This window comes from Cavia porcellus, unplaced genomic scaffold, assembly GCF_034190915.1.
Source record: "Cavia porcellus strain 051 isolate PalLab524CR breed Dunkin Hartley unplaced genomic scaffold, mCavPor4.1 scaffold_2, whole genome shotgun sequence".
NCBI classification, from domain to species: Eukaryota; Metazoa; Chordata; class Mammalia; order Rodentia; family Caviidae; genus Cavia; species Cavia porcellus.
In genome coordinates, this window is record NW_026947485.1 from 4,453,102 (window position 1) to 4,477,160 (window position 24,059).

Below are 24,059 nucleotides of genomic sequence, written 5' to 3' on the forward strand. Positions count from 1 at the left end.
TAGCAGAGTAGTGAAGCAAAGACTGTTCTTCACAAAGGGGCTATTTTTATATTTTATAGTTTACTTAAATCATTATTGATAGTTACAGCAAAGAAAATGCAGTCAGTGTTTCTCTCCTTTAAGCAAGCTGCCAGTCCATAATGCTAGTTTAGGAAAGATAGACTTCGGTTCACCTGAAGCATAGAATTTGGCTCGAGGCCATCGAGAGAGTTTGAGAAATTACCTCTACAAGGCTTAAATGAGCGAAACTACTGCCCGTGTGTATTCGTCTTTGTTTCTGAAGGAGTCGTTCATTTTCCACCCCGAAAGCCTCCTGGTTATCACTGACCTTCATTTTGTGATACAGTTTAGGGAATGATTATCCTTTCAGCTAAAATATCCGAACGGCATTCAAGCCCAATCAAGACTGCTTTCCTCTTCTTTTGTTTACATGTTGCAGAGCATTTTTGCATCACTGTACACGCAGTCTGTCTGAAGATTGAATAATGTTTAAACATTTTCCTGTTTAGTATCAATACTGTGAGGGAAATTTATTTGCATTAGCGTGGTAGGGAGTTAGGAGGAGGGGAGATGGAAGGGGAGAAGGAGGGAAGAGCCAGGAAGGAAAGAGACCCAAGAAGCAGTGGTCCAGTGGGGCGGGGGCTTCGGCACCGATGAGATTAAGCAAAGATAGAAAGCCGTGAACCCTGATTGTGGCTGCGGGCAGTGAGAGGGCAGAAAGCAGGCTGGGTGGGCCAGGCGGGGCTGAGAGGAGACCTTGGAAGCACAGTGTGGTACCAGCTGCGTTTCCTGGGGGATGAGATGGAGATAGAGCATGGAAAACACAGACCAGATTTGTTTTTTGTAAGATACAGTCTGAGGCCCTCGACTAATTTACATATGAAAAGCAACGGACAAGTTTGCAAGATTAAAGTAGTGAGCCAAGGAAGGCCAGGCAACACCCAGCTGAGGGCGAAATGGACCTGAGTCTTTCCCTTTTCTCTTTAACTTTCCTTTTACGCAATCCTGACTGTTTTATAATGAAAATGTGAATGTTGAAATTATTTGTTATAACCACACATTATTCAATCCCCCTCCTTCAAACGGATTATCTTAGTGAAACTACAGACCTATTCATGGTGTTCTTTGGCGCCTTTTAAAATTAGTCACTAACTCAATGAAAAGAATACATTTAATTAGAAGGGAAACTCAGAGTGTATCAAGGATGGAATTAATCTTATTATCAATTCTGTTGACATAAACATCTGGAGAGCTTGAGTTTTTTCACGGAAGAAGTAGATAAAGTAGATAAAACTAAATAGTTCTGTGCTTGTTAAAATTAAGTTGTAGTTAAAATACATGAAAATTAAAGTCGTAGGACCAAATTTTAATTGATGAACTCTACAAGGTATTTAAAAATATAAAGTATTACTGCTTTGTAATTAACTCCAGAAAACAGAATCAAAAGAAATAATTCCCAACTTTTTTATTATGCCAGCATACTACCAACACTTTCAGGAACGCAGGTATGCAAATATCCCTAGCAAAATAGTAGCAGAACTAATTCAGTAATGTAGAAAAACATAAAGCACCATGCCCTGCTGAAGCTTACCCACTGAGTATAAAATTGGTTTGTTGTTGGAAAATTAAGGCACCAGATCATATCAAAATAGACTACATGAAAGAAACCTTTCAAAAAAAATTTCAAAAAAATTTTGACAAGTAACATATATTTATCATGAAAAATCACGGCAAATTGAGAAACAAATTGAAAACATAACCTAACATAGAGTATCAATAAAAAGTCTACAGCTAATATGTCTCATAATGCAAGGTAGAATCCACACTGTCTACTATCTCAATCAAGGATGTCTTCTCTCCTTACCTCTCTTCAATAGCATGTCAAAAGTATTATCTTGCATAATAATGTAAGAAAAAAGCATTCACACCAGAAGAGCAAAAATAAATCTTTAATGAGGTGACATGATGGTACACATAGAAAATCACAGTGAATCTTTATTCTACACCCCCTGAAGTAATCCATAATTTAATTAAGGTTGAAAGTTCAAAGATCACATTATAAAATTCAATTTTACTCTAATATACCAGAAATGAACAATTGATGTAAAATTTTAAGAAACAGTATCAGCCTCAAAATGAACCATTCAAGTATAAATCTGATAATTTATACATATGATATATATTCAAAATCTATAAATCTACAATAAGACAAGTGAAAGTTTTCTTAGTAAACTGAAATGTATAACACGCCCGTGGCTTTGTTAAGGTAGTGATTCTTAAGCTGTGTGTGGTGGTGCATGCTTGTAATCCCAGCATTTGGGAGGCTGAGGCAGGGGGATTGCTGCAAGTTTGAGACCAGCCTGATGGGCTACAACATGAGCTGAAGGCCAGCCTTAACTTCATCGTGAGCTCTATCTCAAAAAGACAGAAGTGATCCATTCCAATTTTACATATATCTATATCTACTCCTAAGTAAAGTTTTCAGTCATTTAGTAATTCAGTGGATATGTTCTAGCTGGTTCTAAACATTGTATGCAAAGAGAAAAGAACTACGTTAGCTAAACATCCTTTGCAGGAAAGACAAAGTTGGAGAACTCACTTATTTCAACTAAAAGATCTACTTTAATGCTTCAGGAACTCACACAGTACACTATCTGAGGGAAATAGACAACTACATCAAGAAATGGAACAGGAAATCTAGAAAAGCCTGCAGGAACATGTTGAAGACATTTTTGACAAGGCTCAGTCATAACTCAGCAAGGCAGAATAAACCTTTGAATAAGTGATGTTAGAAAAATTGGTCCTCTCAGTGCAAAAATTCAAAAGTAAGAACACTAAGTCCCAGCATCTCTTATAAAACTTGGATTCTAGGACAAAACGTAAAACCATAAATTGCCTAAGAGTAAAGAATAAAGACTTCATGATCTTGGCTTTGGCAGTTGTTTCTTTAAAAACAGCACAAAAAGTAATATCCACAATGGAATCTATCCATGAAGTGAGCATTAGTAAAATTTAAAATATTATCTGCAAAATATTATGTGGAGAAAATGAAAACTCCAGTCACTGGAGAAAATATTTGCAAGTTCTGTGTCTGATGAAAGCTTGATCTAGAATACTGGAAAGAACTAAAGAACTCATCCAACAACTAAGAATGCCAAATTCAGGCAAGAAGGGGACCCCTTACTATTTTATGAATATTCGAAATGCCCCAGTCACACTGGATGATAGACAGTTGTGTGCTTTAGGATCAGAGGTACCATGTGACCCAGTAACAGGGGTTTACTCAGCTTACCTGAAAGGTTCACACCATACAATTTTTATAGCAACATTGTATACAGTCAGTAAAAGTGGAGGTTCACTGTCCTCTGAGGAGGAAATGAAGAAATCAATAATGCAGTGCCATGTGGAGCCCTCCTCAAAATGCCCCTCCTGCCATGGTTCCCAGCATTTCACAGCCTAAACCAAAACACTGAAAACCCTCCAACTCCTCCAAAGTACCTGATCTCAAATTCGTTGCATTGTATTAAGAATTTATTTCCTTCACAGAATGATGAAAGTTCTAAGACTTCTGCAAAACCTAAGTGCTTTCATTAGTTAGTTTACTGTCTCCGGTCACTGTGCTCAAAGACCCCATCAAATCCAAGGTGGGCAAATTAAAGGTGGATGCTGCTGGTGCATCTCATCCTGAGTCTGCTGTGCACTGGCATGGGAACTGGCACGTGGTCTCCCACCAGCAAGAGGCTGCTAGGACTGGCAGCTAAAAACTGTTTCACCACTCCAAACCGGGAACTCAGCTGGTGGCAGGAGTGAGTCTGCACCATCCTGAGCCCTGGGGAGACTTTAAGAACATCTCCTCCGGAGCTCAAGGTCCTGCCCAGAGCCCAGCCACACTAGGCTGTGCTTGGCAGATTTCAGGCCTGCCCAGGACACGCTCAGTGACCTTCTCCCAAACCGGGAAACACAGCCGGTTGCTGGGGTAATTTTGCGCCTGACTCTAAGCATGGGGAGACTTTAAAATCATCTCTTCCGGAGCTCAAGGGCCTGTCCACAGCCCAGGCACACTAGACTAGTCTTGGGAGGTTTTGTGGACCAACTATATTACGCCCAGTGACCTTCTTCAACTATGAGATCTGAGAGTAGGTGAAGTGTGTTCCAGGGCATTGGTCTTCCCCCGGGGAGAGTTTTAATTCATCATGCACAGTGGTTAGGTGCCTGCCCAGCTACCTGGAACACTGAAGGTGGCACGGGAGGGTCTGAGGACCTAACTGGACCAGGCTCAGCAACTTCCATTCAGTTCCAGGAGCCTAGGGCACAGATGACAATTTCCAACACAACCAGGGGAAGCCTTGGAACAACACTTGAAGCACAGAAAATGACAAAGCAAAAGACCAAAATGCAATCTCAAACCTCCATCCCATCTCAAGAACCCTTAGGAGCTATATACATAGAAGAAAATGTATGCCATACACCTGAAATATCTGAAATAATAGCAACTAAAATAAAGAAGCAACTCCAGGAAGCTCTAAAGGGATTCAAACTAGAAATAATCTCCTAGGTAAAAGAAGAAATAATACAAGTAATGAAAAAGATGCTGAACATATCTAAAGAAGACATAGTTAAAAAATTGGAGGAACGAAACAAAAAGGTAGAATCCCTGGATGAACAATATAAGAAAAAAGCGTATGTAAAGCAGATGCAAAGAGATATACAAGAAATCAAAAATTCCATTGAAAGTTGTAAAAACCGCCTCAATGAAAGTGAATATAGAATTTCAGACCTCGAAGACAGGGTTGCAGCTAGTGAACAGGAAAGGCAAGATCTTTTAAAAATAGCAAGGAATCAGGAAGTAACAATTCAACAACTGCAAGATGATGCAAAGAAAAACAACATACAATTGATAGGGATAAATGAAAAAGAAGGGGACAACATAAAGGATGTCAAGAGGATATTTAGAGAAGTAATACCTGAAAATTTCCCAAACATGAGAATGGAAACTGACATCAGGATCAGTGAAGCACATGGAACTCAAATAGTCATAACCAAAATAAAACTACAACCAGACATATAATAATCACCATCCCAGAAATCCAACATAAGAATAGAATATAAAAAGCTGTCAGAGACAAAAGGCAGACCATCTATAAAGGAAAACCTATCAGAATCACAGCAGATTTCTGAGCACAAACAATAAATTCAAGAAGAGCATAGAGTGAAGTATTTCAGATTCTAAAGGAAAATGATTTCCAACCTAGAATGATGTACCCTGAAAAACTGTCCTTCAAATTTGATGGAGAAATAAGATACTTCCATGACAAAGAACAGCTGAAGAACTTCATGATCACCAAGCCAACCCTACAAAGAATACTGAAAGACAGTTTAGATACACAGGAAAAAACCACTAATCAAAGCAGACAATTAAATGGAACAGAAAGATAAAGATGCAATAGCAGAAAGATAACATGTCAATGATAAACCAACATATAACAGTTATAACCATTAATGTAAATGGTCTCAATGCACCAATTAAAGGAATCAGACTGGCGGAATGCATCAAGAAACAACATCCAACCATATGCTGTCTACACGAAACCCAACTAACACAAAAGGATACTCACAAACTTAAAGTCAAAGAATGGAAAACAATACTACATGCAACAGGAACCCCCCAAAAAGCGGGAGTAGCTATTCTGTTTGCAGACAATGTGAACTTCAAACCAATAATGATCAGAAGAGATAAAGAAGGTCATTACATACTAGTTAGGGGAAATCTTCAAGAGGAAGAGCTAACAATCTTAAATATATATGCACCAAATTCCAGAGCAACCAGTTGTATAAAGCAAGTGTTAACAGAAATGAAAAACCAAATTATCAGTAACACAATTATAATAGGAGACCTTAACACACCATTGACACCAAGGAACAGATCAACCAGACAGAAAATCAGCAAAGAAATAACTGAATCACACATGTGAACAAATGGACTTGATAGATATATGCAGAGTGTTCCACCCAACAACATCAGAATGCACATTCTTCTCAGCAGTACATGGGAAATTCTCTAAAATAGATCATATATTAGCCCACAAAACATATTTATTTATTTATTTTATTTTTTGTCTTTTTCCTTTTTATCGGTACCGGGGATTGAACTCATGACTGCCTGCTTGCAAGGCAGGTGCTTATGCCGCTGAGCTAAATTCCCAGCCCCTAGAACATATTTAAATAAATGCAAAAGAGTTGAAATTATCCCACGTATGTCATCGGATCATAATGCCATGAAATTAGAAATTAATGATAAAAGATATAGCAAAAATCCCACCAATACATGGAAACTGAATAATACACTCTTGAGTAATCAGTGGGTCACAGGGGAAATTAAAGAAGAAATTAAGCAATACCTATTAGCAAATGAAAATACAAATACAACTTACTGGAATCTGTGGGATGCAATGAAAGCTGTCCTCAGAGGGAAATTTATTGCACTGAGTTCCCACATCAGGAAAACAGAACGAATACAAATAAATAACCTCATGCTACACCTCAAACATCTAGAAGGAGAAGAGCTAGTTAAGCCCAAAGCCAAAAGAAAGGAGGAAATTATATAAATCAGAGCAGAAATTAATGCAATAGAGACTAAGAAGACAATCCAAAGAATCAATGAATCAGAGTTGGTTCTTTAAAAGAATAAATAAAATTGATAAATCCCTAGCCAACCTTATTTTAAAAAGAGAAGAAAAAGCTCAAATCCATGCAATAAGGAATGACAAAGGCAAAATCACTACAGACTTTGTGGAAATACAGAAGGTCATCAGCACCTATTTTGAAAACCTCTACTCTCATAGGTTTGATAATACAGAAGAAATAGATAGATCCTAGAAACATATGGAGTACCAAAACTAGGTCAAGAAGATGTAAAACTGCTGAATAACCCAATACCTATTAATGAAATTGATAATGTAATTAATTCCTTACCTACAAAGAAGAGTACAGGCCCAGATGGATTCACTGCAGAATTCTACAAGAAATACAAAGAAGACTTAATGCTGACACTCCTCAAACTCTTCAATGAAATTGAAATGGAAGCAATCCTTCCTAAGTCATTCCTGGAAGCAAATATTACTCTAGTACCAAAACCTGAGAAAGACCCAACTAAAAAAGAGAACTACAGGCCAATCTCTCTAATGAACAGAGATGCAAAAATCCTCAATAAAATATTGGCAAATAGGATGCAGCAAATCATCAAGAAGATTATACACCATGACCAAGTGGGATTCATCCCAGGCATGCAAGATGGTTCAATATACATAAATCAATAAATGTAATCCACCATATCAATAAAACCAAAAGTAAGAATCACATGATCATTTCTATAGATGCAGAAAAAGCTTTTGATAAGGTCCAACACTCATTTATGATAAGAACCTTACAGAAAATTAGAATAGATGATCTTTACCTCAATATAGTAAAGGCCATCTATGACAAACCAACATCCAGTATCATACTAAATGGCCAAAAACTGAAGGCCTTTACCTTAAAATCAGGCACAAGACAAAGATGTGCTTATCACCACTCCTATTTAATATAGTACTGGAAATACTAGCCAGAGCAGTTAGACAAGAAAGAAATAAAAGGGTAAAGACAGGAAGAGAAGAAGTTAAATTATCATTATTTGCGGATGACATGATACTTTATATAGAAGACCCCCAAATCTCCATTGAAAGACTCCTAGATATATAAATAAATTCAGCAATGTAGCTGGATACAAAATCAATACTCAAAAATCAATAGCATTTCTATATACTGACAATAAAATCACAGAGAAAGAAATAAGAGAAACCACACAGTTCACACTAGCATCCAAAAAATGAAATATTTAGGAGTTATTCTCACAAAAGAAGTGAAAGACCTATATAGGGAAAATTATAATACACTGAAAAAATAAATTGAAGATGATCTCAGAAAATGGAAAGACATCCCTTGCTCATGGATAGGAAGAATAAATATTGTGAAAATGACCATTCTTCCAAAACTGCTATACGGATCCAATGCAATTCCAATCAAAATACCGTCAACATATCTTATGGATCTAGAGAAATCATTCCTTAAATTCATCTGGAACCAGAAGAGACCTAGAATAGCAAAGACGGTTCTAAGTAGCAAAGATAAGGCAGGAGGCATCAAAATCCTTGACTTGATGTTATACTACAAAGCAACAGTAGTAAAATCAACATGGTACTAGAATAAAAACAGAGCCAAGGATGAATGGAATGGACTAGAAGATACAACCACAAGTACAAAAACACTCAACCACCTTATCTTTGATAAAGGGGTCAAACATGTTCACTGGAAGAGCGACAGTGTCTTTAATAAATGGTGTTGGAAACCCTGGCGCTCCACATGCTGAAAACTAAAACTAGACCCGTGCCTATCACCATATACTAAAATAAAATCTAAATGGATCAAAGATCTGAATATTATAAGAGAAACACTAAATCTATTGGAAGACAAATTGAGTAAAAGCCTTGAGGACATAGGGGTAGGTAGAGAATTCATAAACAGGAATCAACGGGAAATATTTCCCAGAATCAGTAACTGGGGTCCCATCTTATTAAAAAGTTTCTGTGTGTCAAAATAAATCTCCAGCATAGTGAAAAGAAAACCCACTAACTGGGAAAAAAAATCTTAGTGAACTGTCCCTCAGACAAAGGACTTCTGTCTAAAACATATAAAGAATTTTTAAAAATCAGACCAAAAAATTCAAAGATCCAATCCAAAAATGGGCATCTGAGATGAATACACACTTCTCAGATGAAGAAATACAAATGGCAAATAAATACATGAAAAAATGTTCATCATCATTACTCATTAGAGAAATGCAAATTAAAACCACACTGAGACTCCATCTCACTCCTGAAAGAATGGCCAGGATCAAGAAAACCAACAACAAATGCTCGAGACGCTGTGGGGAAAAAGGAACTCTCCTGCACTGTTGGTGGGAGTGTAGACTGGTGCAACCATTGTGGAGGTCAGTTTGGAGATTTCTCAAAAAGCTGGGATTGGAAGTCCCATTTGTTCCAGGTATTCCACTTCTAGGCATATGTCATGGTTTATGTCTTGTCCCCCAGGCCTCATGAGTTTGAATTGTGAATATTTGTTCATTGTCTAGTGCTTGGATTGATGGTGTCAGTGCTCCACCCACAAAGGGGTGGAGCCAGGATGTGATGTAATGGCAGGAAGAAGGTGTGTCTTGCTCTTTGTTGGTTCCTGTTTGCTGTTTGCAGCCACCATGAACTGTAGCCCAGCCATGCCTGCCTGTCTTGGAGCCAGCTGAGTGTGGACTGAAACCTCCAAAAACTGTAAGAAATAAACCTTTCCTTTCCCAACTTGGGCTTCAGGTATTTTGTCTCAGCAACGAGTAAAAAGTAACTAAGACAGCATATTCCCAGAAAAACTGAAAACATCATACCACAGTATTATATGTGCATATTTACAGCAGCACAATTTGTAATAGCCAGATCTTGGAAACAACCTAAGTGTCCATCAACTGAGGAATGGATAAAAAAGTTGTGGTATTTTTATACAATGGAGTACTAGTCAGCTATAAAGAATGACCACATTGAGATATTTATAAATAAATGGGTGCAGCTTGAGACCATACTCATAAGCAAAATAAATCAAACTCACATGCATAAATACCGAATAGTTTCCATAGTGTAAGAAATGGTAATAATATATAAGTATGTGGTAAACATGATTCCCCATTATATTGCTTTGAAGTCTTATAATGTTTCCATTCATTAATTGGAATAGTTTTATTCTGGGTTGTTTGATTTTATTGTCTGTGATGATGTGAACAGTTATTTTGAAGAAAAGAAAATATAATAGCTGTGATGATTTAATATCATCTTGTTTTGAAGTCCCATCAAGTTTTGTTCTTCTGTCTTCATTGGTTTTATCATGTTGTATCTTACTGAATTTTATTATATGTGATAGTATAAACAAAATTTTTTATAGACAAGGAGATAATATAGAAACTATTGTTCATTTTCTGTTATTTGGTTCTAAATACCCTGTAATACTGTGATTCTCTTGAATGGTTTTACACTGTCATGTTGTGTTTGATGCTATAATATATGAAGTTATACTCAAATATTTCAAGGAAAGAGACACTGTGGTAGCTACTGTTATGTCGGGTTATCTTATGGTGAAACACTATGTTGTTTAAATTGTTCTGTCCTGACCTGTGTTATTATGTTGTTATGTCATCTTTTATCTTAATCTCCTTCTTTCTTTTAATTTTTTTAATTAAAAAAAAATCTGTTTCACCGCCCTCTATTGCCCTCGGACTGCAGGAAATCCAGACTCACCAAGGGACCCAACAGCGAGCAGTGAATTCTCTCCGCTGAGGGTGGCTCATGTCCAGGATGCTCTGCACCCTCTTTGAAATCCCACCAAAGCTTTTCTTTTGTCCTCGAGGTTTACATCATCTTTGGCATGGTGGGCACTGTACTGAGGTTTCCTAAATCAGACGGGAAACGAGTCCCTAAGTGTTTCTGGAGGCTCCAGAACATGGACTGTGAGACCGGAGAGAATTATCCCTCAAAAATTGATGTGGGATGAAGTTTACCAAGGACTCAGAAAGTTAACTTTCCTTGTCATGATGAGACAATTTCTGAACAAACAAAGCCAAACAAAGAAATCTGACTTCACATAATTCAAAAGCAGAATCCTGAGCTGGAACAGCTGATAGAAGGGACAGGACACTGGAGGAGCCAGGGCTCAGAACCTCACTGTGGAGGGCCAGGAAGAGGGGCGCCCGTGGTGCCCGCTCTCGCCGTGCTCCCCACGCTAGGCCTTAGTCACTCATCAGGCACCGAGGTGCAGACACGAGTGCCGAGAGGGGCTCAGAGCTGCAGGCCTGCTGGGCTCCCCACCCGAGCCGTTCCGTCAGCAGACTTGTAGCTTTGCACTTATTCACTTTACTGTTCATTATTTTCTTGAGCACAACTGTGCAATGTATTCATGTATACAATAAAATGTCTTAAAATACAGACGTTGGGGATGGTTACACAGAACTAAGTAATACATAGCTCTCCTCTGGTGCCTACCATTTTGTCATGAGAAGAACATTTAAAATCTACTCTGCTGTGGGCCAGGCCTCAAGGCAAAAGGTAAAACAAATGCACCCCTTGCTTCCTAAGGACAAGCGTCCGGGACTGATATTGTAACTAGGTCTCCTCCACCCCGAGGGGAACAGGAGTCCCTAACCCAAGCCCCTACTGGAGGAGCCTGCTTGTGACTCGCTGCCCGTGTGTCCCCTATTTAACCAGTTTTACCTGAGCAGTTTACTCGTGATCTTACTGGCTGACCGCAGTTCTGTCCCACCTCATGCCCACCTTGCGAGTTCCCATGTTCTCCCCATGTTCTTGGACTGGCCTCATTCTGTGGTTTTGCTCTATAAAAGTCCCTAGAAAACACGGACTCTTTGGCAACACATTGGGGACCCCTCTGTCTCTGTCAGACAGAAACTTTCTTTTTCCCAATAAATATATTCTGCTGCATTGTTCCTAAAATTCATTCTTCTGTTTTACAGAACACCAACTTGTATCGGACATCTAGCAGGTTCGGAGTTTCATTCCTCTATGTCAATTGCAAATAACGGAATTTCTTTATTTCTTGTGGTTAAATAGCATTCCATTGTGTGTGTGTGTATATATATACATATATATATATGTATATATATACCCTGTTTTTGAAAAGCCACTGGTTGAAAGACATGTTTCTTCCACTCCTTGGCTATTTTGAATGCTGAGTCCCACTGAGATACTGATTTCCCTTTCTTTGACTAACCCTAACATCCAAGGTTAGGGTTAGGGTTAGGGTTAGGGTTAGGGTTAGGGTTAGGGTGACATTGTTGGATGCAGGTGGGCTCTAGTTGTGTTGTTCTGAGGGTTAGGGTTAGGGTTAGGGTTAGGGTTAGGGTTAGGGTGACATTGTTGGATGCAGGTGGGCTCTAGTTGTGTTGTTTTGAGGGTTAGGGTTAGGGTTAGGGTTAGGGTGACATTGTTAGATGCAGGTGGGCTCTAGTTGTGTTGTTTTGAGGGTTAGGGTTAGGGTTAGGGTTAGGGTGACATTGTTGGATGCAGGTGGGCTCTAGTTGTGTTGTTCTTAGGGTTAGGGTTAGGGTTAGGGTTAGGGTTAGGGTTAGGGTTAGGGTGACATTGTTGGATGCAGGTGGGCTCTAGTTGTGTTGTTTTGAGGGAGGTCTCTATCAATGGCTCACATGAATGAGTGCACAGATTGCCTTCCCACCCCCCATGTCCAGCTGCTCCCCTTCCCTGCTTCCCAGCACACCCCTATTGTATTTCGTCTTTGGATAACCCCCTTCCCTGTACATGTGACGTCATACCTTACTGTACTTCTGCTTTGTGTGTCTCTGATGCCTATTGATGTTGATCAATTTCCCAGGCACCTTTCCTATGACACTTCTGTCATCCTTTGACAAGTCTCTGTTCAGGCATTTTGCACACTTTTAAATTATTTTGTCTAAAACTAGTGAGTTGACTTTCTCATCTTTTCTTGAATACTTATCCCTATTAAATGTATGGTTTGAAAATTTTTTCCAGTTCTGGAGTTGTGACTTGATTCTCAACCACTTCTTGGGTTGTGCAGACTCTAGTTTGATGTAATATTATTTTCTATACTCCTTACTTGCCTATAGTTTGGGTTCATACTAAGAAACATCGATGCTTAGACCAATTGCATAAAGATTTTTCCCTCACTTTTGTAAAAGTGTAGTTTCATAGTTTCTGGTCTTATGTTTAAATCCTCCATTGCTTTCCAGTTAATTTTTGTAAATGGCATAAAACAAGAGTTGAATTTCATTGTTTAAATTGTGAATGCCAAGTTTTTCTAACACTAGTTATAAAGTAAACTATGATTTACCTGCCACATTCTTGGTACCTTTGCCAAAAACTAGTTGCCTACATGAGTGTAGATTTATTTTTGGTTTTTCTGCTCTGTTCTATTGCCTTGGGTGTCTGGTTTTTTAAATGCATTTCCATACTGTTTGATTAATATAGCTTGATAGTATAGTTATAAAACCAATAGTGTGATGTTTTCTGCTTTGTTCATTTTATTGAAGGTTGTGCTAGCTATTCAGGATCTTTTATGGTTGCATAAGAATTTCAGGATTTAAAAGATGGCATTTTAAATATGACATTAGAATCCTGACAGGGATTCCATTCAATCTGCAGATCATTTTGGGTAGCATGGATACACTAATATTAGTTTTCCATTACCCAGACAAGGCTTATGTGTATTTTCTTTCATCTCAGTCTTAATGCTTATATTTTTCAGTCCATGTATCTTTTCACATTGTTGGATAAATTTAATTCTAAATATTCTTTGATAGCTATTGCAAAGGGGATTTTCCTCCAGATAGTGCAGTTGATAAACTAAAAAATTGTCAATTTTTTGCATGTAAGTATGCACTTCGTAAATTTATTGAATTTATTAGTTGCAGAAGTTTTTTTGTGGAGTGTGTGGAGCTTTTTGTATATAATAATATATAACCTGTAAAGAGAGAATATTTAGCTCTGTGGTCTCTCTATAAGAGAGAATATTTAGCTCTATGGTCTCCAATCCAGATGACTTTTATTGTCTAATTGTTTAGGGTAGAATTGCCAAATACCTCATTGAATAAAGTTGTGGTAGTGTAAAAATCTTATTATATTGAATATCAGAGAAAGCAATTTTCTATTTTGCTCCACTAGTATATCATTTGGGGTTGTCTTCTATGGCCTTTATCACCCATGCTGTCCAGCATGTGGCAGAGAATTTGACCATTAACGTTCTACATAACATTATTTTTGGAGTCAGAGATTTTTGAACCTTGTACATAAGAAATATTTTTTCTTTTAAGTTTTACAATGTTCTCGGTCCTGTATAGCAAAGATCCTTAGTGTGTGTTCCTTTCCTAACACTTTACTAAAAGCCACAAAATATGGGGGGAAATGTTCTCTATTTTTCACAAAGTCCCCTCCCCTAACCTCTCACCAAGAAAGAACACAGTTGAGGTTTCAAATCATCTCACAAAGCATTGAAATCTCTTGCTTCGATAATATATAACAAGGATTTAACTTGCCAGATTTACTCAGAGAAATCACTGGGAAAATATCCTATCTCTGTTTTTTCTCATGGAAATGATCAAATTATTTTGAATCGATTCCTGATACTTAAGAGTCATCTACTTATTAAAGTAAAAATCAACATGAATTCAATGAGTCCTGTAATAACCAATATAAAGAACTTTATCTCCTCCAAATTGCCCTCTGAATTGTGTTTCCAACTTTCATTCTAAAATTAAACTGAGTGAGTCAGGGACTGTATTATTTTATTTCCGCTATTTTTTAATAACCAAAGTAGAATAAATAATGAGGCATGGATTCATTCAAAAAGTCATTTCAGTTCTGAGACATTTTCAAGTAGATACCAGTTCAACCTGGGGAACTGATTCAGTAATGCCAAAAAACAGAAAACAAAAAAACACTGCTTCAAAAAAGAAAAAAGTACATAAATAAAAGGCTGAGAAAGGCTGGGGACTCAGTGTGAGCTGCCTGCACTTCGTTCCCTGTTCCAGAAATGTCCATCGGGTTTGATGTGAGGAGGGAGGCTCTCCCTCACTTCCTGGGCTCCCTTGGTTTGAGTTAAGAGTCCCCTGGTGAGGACGTGACCCTGGAAGCTTATGGTACTTCTGGAAACTGCAGGGTTGGGGTGCAGCTCAGAGGTGGAGCCCTCGCCTTCGGTGAGTGAGCCCCTGGGTTCTGTTGCCAGCACTTCAAAACAAAACCATGGCAACACATTCAGGATTGGCAGGAGAATGTTCTGGGTCTAGAACGGCATCTCCATCGAGAGAGGCTGAGATTCCTATAAACTTGGTATGTGGCTTCCCACATCTACAACCAAGCTACGGCATGCGCCAGCCCGGCAGCTGTCTGGGACACAGCGCAGCATCTGCCCTCAGACTCCCGGTCCTCCGAGGCCTGGCTCAAGGCTGAAACAGTCCATTGTCCTAAAATTCCTCCAGTTCTCAGCTGGGGTTGGCGAGAGCTCGGCAGAGGCTGCAATCAGCCAGCCTTTCTAACACCACCTCTGTGTTTGAACATCTGTCTTACCTTATCATCTGTTCAGCCTATAGCTAATTAATTTTATGCCTGTTCACAGTGTCAAAGGCACAGTAAAGGGTCATAAAATACTTACATGTAGACTGCCACATTTTAATCTGTGGGGAAATTTATTTTCCTTCCCATTTAGAATACGTGGGGTTATGATAGTTGTCAAATTGACATTTTAACTGATCAGGTTGTAAAACCCACCATGAGGTAGCTTACAATTTAAAAACCAAGGTCCAACCTGACATGATTGAGCCACACTCTGATATTAAGAAGTGGAATGATTTTGTCTAGTGCCCTGCTGGAAAGCTGTGATGAGCCAGATCTCGCAAGCAGAGACACACTCCTGCAAGGTGTCTGGAGCATGGGGTGACCATTGTAGGTCACTTCATGCAGAGTGGCTCATCTTTGGTAATTTTCTATTTCCTAGTCAATATTTGCCTCCTTAACTCTTGCAGAATGAGAGAAGAATCTATCCATTCAATCCCCTCCTTTAGAAATGAGTGCATTTACAGCCAAACAGAATGGTAAAGCATTTGCCCAAACTCAGTTTCTTTGGTTAATCTAGGCAGACTGCCAGTTATGAAACTGGCCATTTGTTTTTGAAGCAAATCTGCTCACCCCAGAGCTGACACTGTTAGCCGAGCTGAGGCATAGGCATTGGCGGTAACTGTCAAACTGTGCACTGCAAAATTCAAAGCCAGCACTTGAGTGGGATATTAAATATGAAGATTCTGTTTTCAAGAGCTATAAAAGGTACAGAAAGAAACTAAAAGCCCTAAGGCACATATATTGTGCTGACATTTAAAACTCTCACAAAGATTTTATTTATTATACTTTTTAAAAAACAAAGAACCACAAATACACGTTCCATTTTGCAAGGTGAGATATATTCTCTCTATGACAATAAAAATGCAAGACGAAGATATTTTATGGATTGAAATCCCAATGAATCTAAAATTCGCAAATGATCTCTTTCAGAGGACCTCGGGACAATGGTTTAAAAACCTCTGGTGACCCCGTAATGATTCGTATCCACAAAGTGCTTAAAAACTGCTCAGCACGGCTGGTCTGTGATGCCAGCTGAAACTGCACACCGAAGCGGCCTTGCTGCACTGGCTGCGGCTGGAAAGCCTGCTTTGCCGGGGAATTCTGTTAAGTGCGTGCGAGCCAGCAGGGAGACAGGTGTTTCCTGTTCCCAGCCGCCTGGCATCACCGGGTAGATTAGCTGCAAGGCATGAAGCCAGAGGCTTGTTTTTCCTCTAAACCCTAATTCAATCTCACACTCCTCACGTGGAAATCGGCTTATGGTTGGAATTATAGTCTAGAAAATGTTCATCTATAATCAAGATGTATGCCTTCCTCCTTAGTCCTGATACACCAATATTGCGCAGTATCTCAGAATCATAAATACTAATTATTGGCATGTGGTTTTTTTTCTCATCCTCTCCTCGCAGGTCCTTGCCGATGTTGGTATTTTCTCTAGCATTGCCACCATCCCAGCTGGGACACTTTCTCATTAGGAAAGATGAGGAGAAGCTTCAGGATTACTGAGCCAGACAAGACCATTTTAAGCTCCTCTGAAGCTAGTGTTTACTGTTCAGGTGTTTAACTAGAATGAAAATATTAAATGCTGCTCTTGAAAAATGTGCAAACATCCTACTGGCACGTGCTCTCTGTTTAGCCGGGGTCATATATAAATTTTCGTTTGGGCCACGTTCCTCCAGGATTTTAACAGAACACTAAGTAAGAGGGAATGTTTTTGGGGGCCAGCGCTTGTAAGCGGCATCTGTATGTCTGCAGCTCTCATTCTGCAGGGACTTAAGTCTCCAAAAACACTCCGGAAAATCAAGCACTGCAGGGCACTTAGGAAAGAGAATTTCCAGATTTTATGTCACTGCCCTGCCACGTAGTATAATAAATCATCTGATTAGGTGCAAGAGAGGGACAGAATACAGGACGCTGGCTGAGTCATATCAGCGGATCACATTGTACAGCAGGGCCTGGAGTCCCCCGGAGGAGCGTGGGGCTCCTACGGATGGCCTTTGTGGAGGCTGAAAGATCCATTAGAGGCACAGGCTCTCAAAATAGCGGGCAGATTTTCCCTCCTTGCTATAAAGAACTAAAGCTCCATCATAGTCCTTTAATACCTTTCAGCACGCTAGAAAGGGCGCAGGCCCCAGGCTTAAATGTAGAGTGGAGGTAATCTGTGCCGTCCAGCGGCCCTGAAATAATGACTTCATGTCTAAGTCCCGGGAAGAGGTTTCAGTATTTTTCTTATTGCAAAAACACACTTCCGTGTCATTAGACATAGCTTAGTTTCTCAGTGGGCTTTATTTTTCTCAATGCTTCTTGTCGGTGTCTGTAACCCCCTCTACATAACCCCCCCCCCCCCGAAAGGTGAGTATTCAGAAAGGGAAGGGGTTTTGTCATTTCTTCCCTCTTTGCCTTTCTGCTGACTCCTCAGTTCCGTGGACACTAGCGGTCCTGGCTGAGGACCTGTGCACACCACACAGGTAGTAATTTCCGGGGCCGCAGGGGGCAGACATAAAGACTGCACATGGTGGTGGGACCTGCTCAGCCCTGGACAGATGCGTGCATATTCTGGCCCAAGGGAAGAGGATGGGAAAGGGAAAGATTTCTCAAAGCAGTGCCTTGCTGGTGTCTTTCAAAAAGGGGGGGGGGGGGAGAGATCATACCTCTAAGTTAAAAAGCAAAACTAAACCACAGTTATGTAATTTTGAAAGATTACTAAATCAGTATTGGCATTATTTTTTAAAACTTGGGACTTCAAAGAAATAACCAAAGAATTTCTTCTGACCTCATATTACATATATTCCATTAAAAATGCAATTTGTAAAACGTATTTCAAATGCTTATTCTCTGGAGAATACGGCTCGGTGCAGACGAGACACATGGTCTGTTTCAGCCGCGTGTGGCTCCTCTACATTTTTCCCTCATTTCTTCACATACAGGACAGGACTTCCAGATGAATAAAGATAAGCACTGTGTACTTTCCAGGACAAAATTATCTTTGGGCTTTGATCAAGCATGAGCTATTTCCACCCGGAGGAAAGCTATTTGAAGGTTACAATTGAATGTAAGTTCAGGAGTAACACTGCTTTTGTACTGTAAACATACTATGTGCTTGACATATATTTTCTACAGAAAATATTCAGGAATCTCTACTTGTTCTCTGATAATACATAGATTTGTGAACTTCATAAAATTGTGGTGTGGCAAAGACTTTAGAGATAGTGTAGTCTCATGGTCCCATTTCATGGATATGTACAACAAGGGTATGGGTGTTTTAGAGAGGGAGTTTATTCTAATTTTATTTAAGAAAAGCGCTTTCAGATTGAATGCCAGTTTCAGCCACCTACTGGTGCTTGTCTTCCAATTTCCTTGAGAAAGTCTGAGAAGTTGGGTTCAAGTTCAGCAGAAAGCGCTCAGTGATCGCATGAACCTGCCCCCCAAGGTACAGGACTGAGGGACTAGGACGCTCCTGCAGTTCTGGTGGGGGTCACTGACTGGAAAAGGAGCCCTGAACGTCAGTGAGACCTAGCAACAGGTCGTGCGACTCTCCTTTTTCTTAAGTTTAGTCTGACGTCTTAGCTTTCCGTTCCACAGTTCCCTCACCAGTGAGGCAGGGATTAGTTCCTTCCTGAGGAAATATTTATCCATCTAAACAGCTTTCTCGGGTGCTAGATCTGCTCTGAAGGAGCAGTGACGCTGTGTTCTAGGCTGGCTGACCTCTTTCCCAGGCCGGCTCTGACAGTCTACGTCTGCGGTGGTGGAAGGAAACCCACGGGGTTTGGAATGAACCAAGAAAGAAGCTGAATGTTGCAAAAAGCAGACGGAATGAAACTCTGAGGATTCTCACAAGCAGGGCTGTAAATACTGCCTGGGCTTGCGTGTTTAAACAGTGCTGTGATGCCAACAAAGAAAAAAGTACAAAAGAAAACACGTGGACAGAAGCACCCGTGAGAAATCTAGTTACACCATGAATAGCAGGTCTGCGGAGATTTCCCCAAGAGCAGGTAGAGCCCGTCAGAGGACCGTGTGGCTGCATTCAGGGTGGTGAAAACAGCACTTTTATGAGACTAGCAAGTCCTGTCTCTTAGTGAGCAAAAGTGTTGCAAAGCCAGCCCTGGGACGAGGGTGTGACAGTGGAAATTTCCTGTTAACAGTTTGGACCATGGGAAATACAACACTGACATCAAATTTGAAACTTCTCTGTCCACAAAGTTGTAGATGAAACGGAAAGCACAAACTGTGTGTTTCTAATTCTGTTGGCCGTGCCTTTGAGCAAAGATGTGCAGAGCCGAAGAGCTGGACTGTGGCTGGACAGAAGATCCTCTTCGTGGCTGGTTTGAGAATCTGATGTCTTCTAACCTAAATCCAGGGGTTTGGATGGTGCAAATTCTTTCCGTGATCAGTTTGTACTTCATGCTTTCCTGGGTTTAGGCTGTGGTGCTAGGCTGAGGTTGTCAAAAGCAGCTGTTGGAGCATTCTGAAGATGAATTTGTAAGATGACCAAAGGCAAAGGAAATATCTGTGGTTGAGATAGAGGAGTAAAAAATTTCCTCTCCAACTGAGAAGAAAGTGAAATAAGGGTTGGCCATGATCATGTGAGAAGAGCTGCTCAAGACTTGTAAATTCCACAAGAAGGACAAGTCTCAGAGCTGAAAGAATACTTAAAACATTACTGCTTATTTTAAGCACTTGTTTAAAACCCACTTGTTCGTGTTTGGCTTGGCAGGTGAAATTAATACCATAATGTGTCGCGTGAGACTCTCTGTTCTAGCCTATGTAAATATTTAAAAAGAATATGAACCATAATAAACGCTCATGACGAACCCACCATGCCAGGCACTGATAACTGCTCTCCACTGTTTTTGATGAGGAGGAATAACATGTTTATGACACCTGAGATTGTAGGAACACCCCGCACCCACATCATAGGAACGGGTGGAGAATGAACTGCTGGACCGAAGGCTGCACTGTCCCCCTATACGAACACATTGGAATTTCTAAAAGCCAGTTGACTTCTGTTACTAGTCTCCTGACAAACGGGTCCCTTGATCTGTTTTATTTCCACTCCTGAATCTCATTCATTGTTCTTTTTCTAACATTGCAATCCCCAGTAATTTCTTAATTTTCATAATAACACCCACATTATTGAGGGATATTGTTTCCTTCACTCATAGATGATCAACTGAGATTGTATGCTGATATCGGGAACTCACATAGATTGTGAGAGTAGAAAATACACACAACAATGCACCTGGGAATAACGCTCTGTCTTCTCATCTAGGACACCAGGTGGTTACACACGGCCTGTGTGACACTGTTGTTAAGCCGTGTGTAATGGCCGCCATTAAAATGCAGGAAGGCAGCATGGGTCGTCCTGTGACTACAGTTTCACCATCCCGTCAATGCAACGTGCCGGTAGGTGAATAAACAAGGTTCCGCTCCCATGTTTGGACCCGAAAGGTCTGAGTAGAGTGATGCAATTGGCTGAATGCGTTCCTGAGCAGGGGGAGAGATTTTAAACGGAAAAGATTTTAAATTTGAGCTAGATTCTCATAGGTTGGGGCTGTCACATTTTATCATGCTGGTTTGCTTCTCATTGGGAGGCCACGCGCTACTTCAGCTGGGAGGGCTTCTAGATGTTACTGGGGAGGGTCACAAGTCAACACCTCGGTGCCGTTTCCTTGATGGAGAGCACCGACCTGCCCGAGCGCAGGGGTGCCCTTTTGAATGTCTGTATGTTACCCAGGATGAAGGAGTGTGACCTGCAGAGCGTGTCAGACGCACTGTCCTGAGAGAAGGCTCACTGGAAGAGAGCCAGGTGCCGTGGATTTCAGGTCTGTGGCTGGAAGCTCTTATGAGCAAGCACCCTTATCCCGTGCGTCTTACTAATGGAGTGGAAACTTATAGAAAGCTTTCTTAGCTGTTTTGTTTAGCTTTGTTTTATAGTAGATAAAATCCAACATGAACTAAGAAAAAGAAAAAAAATACTCTTCTCTATATCTATTAATGCGATAAATGAAGTTAGATCCTTCTATAATTGATACCATACTGTGCATGCATGGTTTGGTTTTATAATTTCATTTTGAGCTAAATCAGAAACATGTGACCTTTGGATAATTAATGTAAATGTAAATATATACAGGAAATACTACTCATATTAATGCCAGCACTCTGAAATATTAACATTCTATTTTCCGTTGCAAGTTTTCTGTGCTGGAACCACCTGGCACATCTTTTCATTCAGAGTGTCATTAGTTTTAACCCATCACCTCCGTATTTGTTGAAACTGCAACATTCATTTTATTTCTGCACATAGATGTCAGCCACGTCTTCATGTGTGATGTCTTCTATTAACTGTGGTCACTCCCAAAGCTGAAGGAACATGTTGTGTCAACTTGAGAAATTTGGGTGCTTAACTAAGTAACTCAGCAGGTCTACCTTCTAGGGTGTAGAGGATATGTCCTTACTGATCTGAGATGTTCATTGTGTCAATTTGAGAAGATTAGAAGTTTAACTAAGTGATTCAGCAGGGAGCCAGAGCCCTCCTTTGTAAACGTCCCCATCCTATGTGAGAGGAGGCCCAGAGATGGCGTGAGGGCTACACCCAGCCAAGGGCAGGTAGCCTGCATGTGATATAAGGCAGGAAAGTACCTTGCTCTCCCTCCTTTTGTCTGCCTGCTTTTGATGTCTTCTGCCACCTTGAGGTGTTGTCCCGTGTCACACCCCTGCCTTGGAGTCAGCAGATCCTAGTGAAACTTCTATGCATGGTGAGCTACATAAACCTTTCCTTCCTTAACTTTGAGTGTTGGGAATTTTGTCTCAGCAATAAGAGAAAAGTAATCAAGACAACCTTCAAGAAAATCGTACTTGGTACCCCTGTTTCGTATTCAGTACAGGAGCTGCTAAAAAACTGCGTAACTCATGAAGTTCCCTTCAGTTTATGGCAAATATATGAGAGAAACCTAAAGCTGAATGTCTTGATTATATAAGAAACAATCAATTGTTTCATTGTACTATTCGATCTTTGAAGTTACATTAATCATCAAGCTATATTCTGAAAGACTAAAACCCTGAAGGTTAATAGTTAACTACTATGTTGATGAAATTATGCATTAGGGAAAACTTTTAGAAGATTCTTAAAGACAAAATTGAGGAATTCATCTTAAATTCATTCCAGAAATATGAATATTCTTAGCCTTGGAGCTTCATAAAATTCCACCATAGGCATCATCTCTGAAAATGTAAGATTTCTGCTAATTTTTACTGTATTCATAATGAAGTCACCGTATTGCTATTATAACTGACAAGGAACTTTAAACTCTGTTAAGACAAGTAGGATAGCAATGATATTTTTTATTCAGTGCAGGTTACATTAATTGTTGATAGAGGAATCAGACAGAGGCTGGTCTGATTCTGTCACTGTTTAACACAGTACTTTTATTCAATATTCTGTCAGTGCGACTGCACTAGATTTTAAATAGAATAGTGACAGGGTTGGTGCTCAGTGACTGAGGGAGTTCCACATACCAACTCTTTGCCATTAAAGTTAATAAAACTCTTTCTGTTCGTATTAACAATTCATTTCTCTTTTCAGAAAAACCAACAGAACACGAGTAATGTGCCCTAAGGCTCACACGTTATCCAATCAGCATTTCAAACGCAGATTGGAACATTCTCAGATTCCTGTGCTTTTCTACAATAACATGAGAGGTGATCAACATATATGGCTCCAAATTTAAAAATGCGTTAGTACAAAAGCTACATTACCACGTGTGTTTACAAGGTACCAATATCTATTGCTATATCTACCAATACCGCTGCCAAGTGCTACCCATCAGACAGAGAGGCAGCTTGCAAAATCCTGACACTGAGCCCTCATCTGCCTTATTCACGGGATCCGGCGCCGTGGGACTCCCGCTCTTCCCCAAAGTCACAACGACCCTGAAAGGGATCCTTTTGAACCGAGTGAGGACACTGAGGCGGTCGGGATAGCACAGCCAAAGACACTCATGAAAGATGACTTCCAGACTGCTTCAAAAGTAACAAATACAATGGGATTAAGGGATTTGAACTGAGGTGGAGGATTCTGAGAGAATTAATAGCAATGTGTCTTTTGCCATAATAGTTTTTTTTTACATTTCAGCATTAGCTATATTTTTAGACTGTATCTGTACTTCATCATTACTCCGTTTAAGAAAAGATAAAGTAAGAGAGGGCCAGGCAGTGTGGAATGAGGAGTCTGTTCAAGTATGCGCCATCAGGCTTAATCTACGAGCCAGACTCCCTTCGGTCTGTGCACTCAGCTCATCACAGCCGCCAAACGTCACATCAGATTCCCGAGCCTCCAGCTCTGAGTGCCAACTGGCTCCTGCATACGTGTGTGTCAGTTGTGATGACACCACAGCGTAGGGGGCCAGGGCCATGAGGAACGGCTACCTGGGCCTCGGGAAGCACAGCTGACGCACAGAGTACCCTGCTGTAGCACTGTGCCCAGCACTTTTTCTCACTTTTCTCTGGGAGTCGCATTTGGTCTCTAGGTTGGACGTGTGGCCATCTGCAGCTCTGTGCTCAGTTACTTCCAGCTCTGAAGTGCGAGAGCTGAACTCCCAGAGGTCAGTCTGAGCCGGACCGGTGCATTCCCCAGTGCTGGAAACTCCAGCTCAGGAGAATAAAGCAGCACAATTGACCCAACCGGGGTCCCTGCTCTGTCCCCAGTACTTGCAATGAGTAAGTCTCAACAATCTCTCTGTCATAAATACCCCAAAGACAACCTGCTAAGACAGAAACATGGGGGGGGGGGGGATATCCAAGCTCCTGATAAACGTCCTGTGTCTAATCTGCAACTCCTAT

At 40.3% G+C, this 24,059-nt stretch overlaps 1 long non-coding RNA gene across 1 annotated transcript; it reads left to right on the top strand.

Annotated features, from left to right (window-relative positions):
* The first annotated feature begins 20,490 nt into the window (after positions 1-20,490).
* LOC134472575 (uncharacterized) lies at positions 20,491-22,986 on the top strand. The gene is made up of 3 exons (XR_010042463.1): positions 20,491-20,624; positions 20,956-21,043; positions 22,804-22,986. It is a non-coding gene; the product is annotated as an uncharacterized LOC134472575 (long non-coding RNA).
* The last annotated feature ends 1,073 nt before the right edge of the window (positions 22,987-24,059 follow it).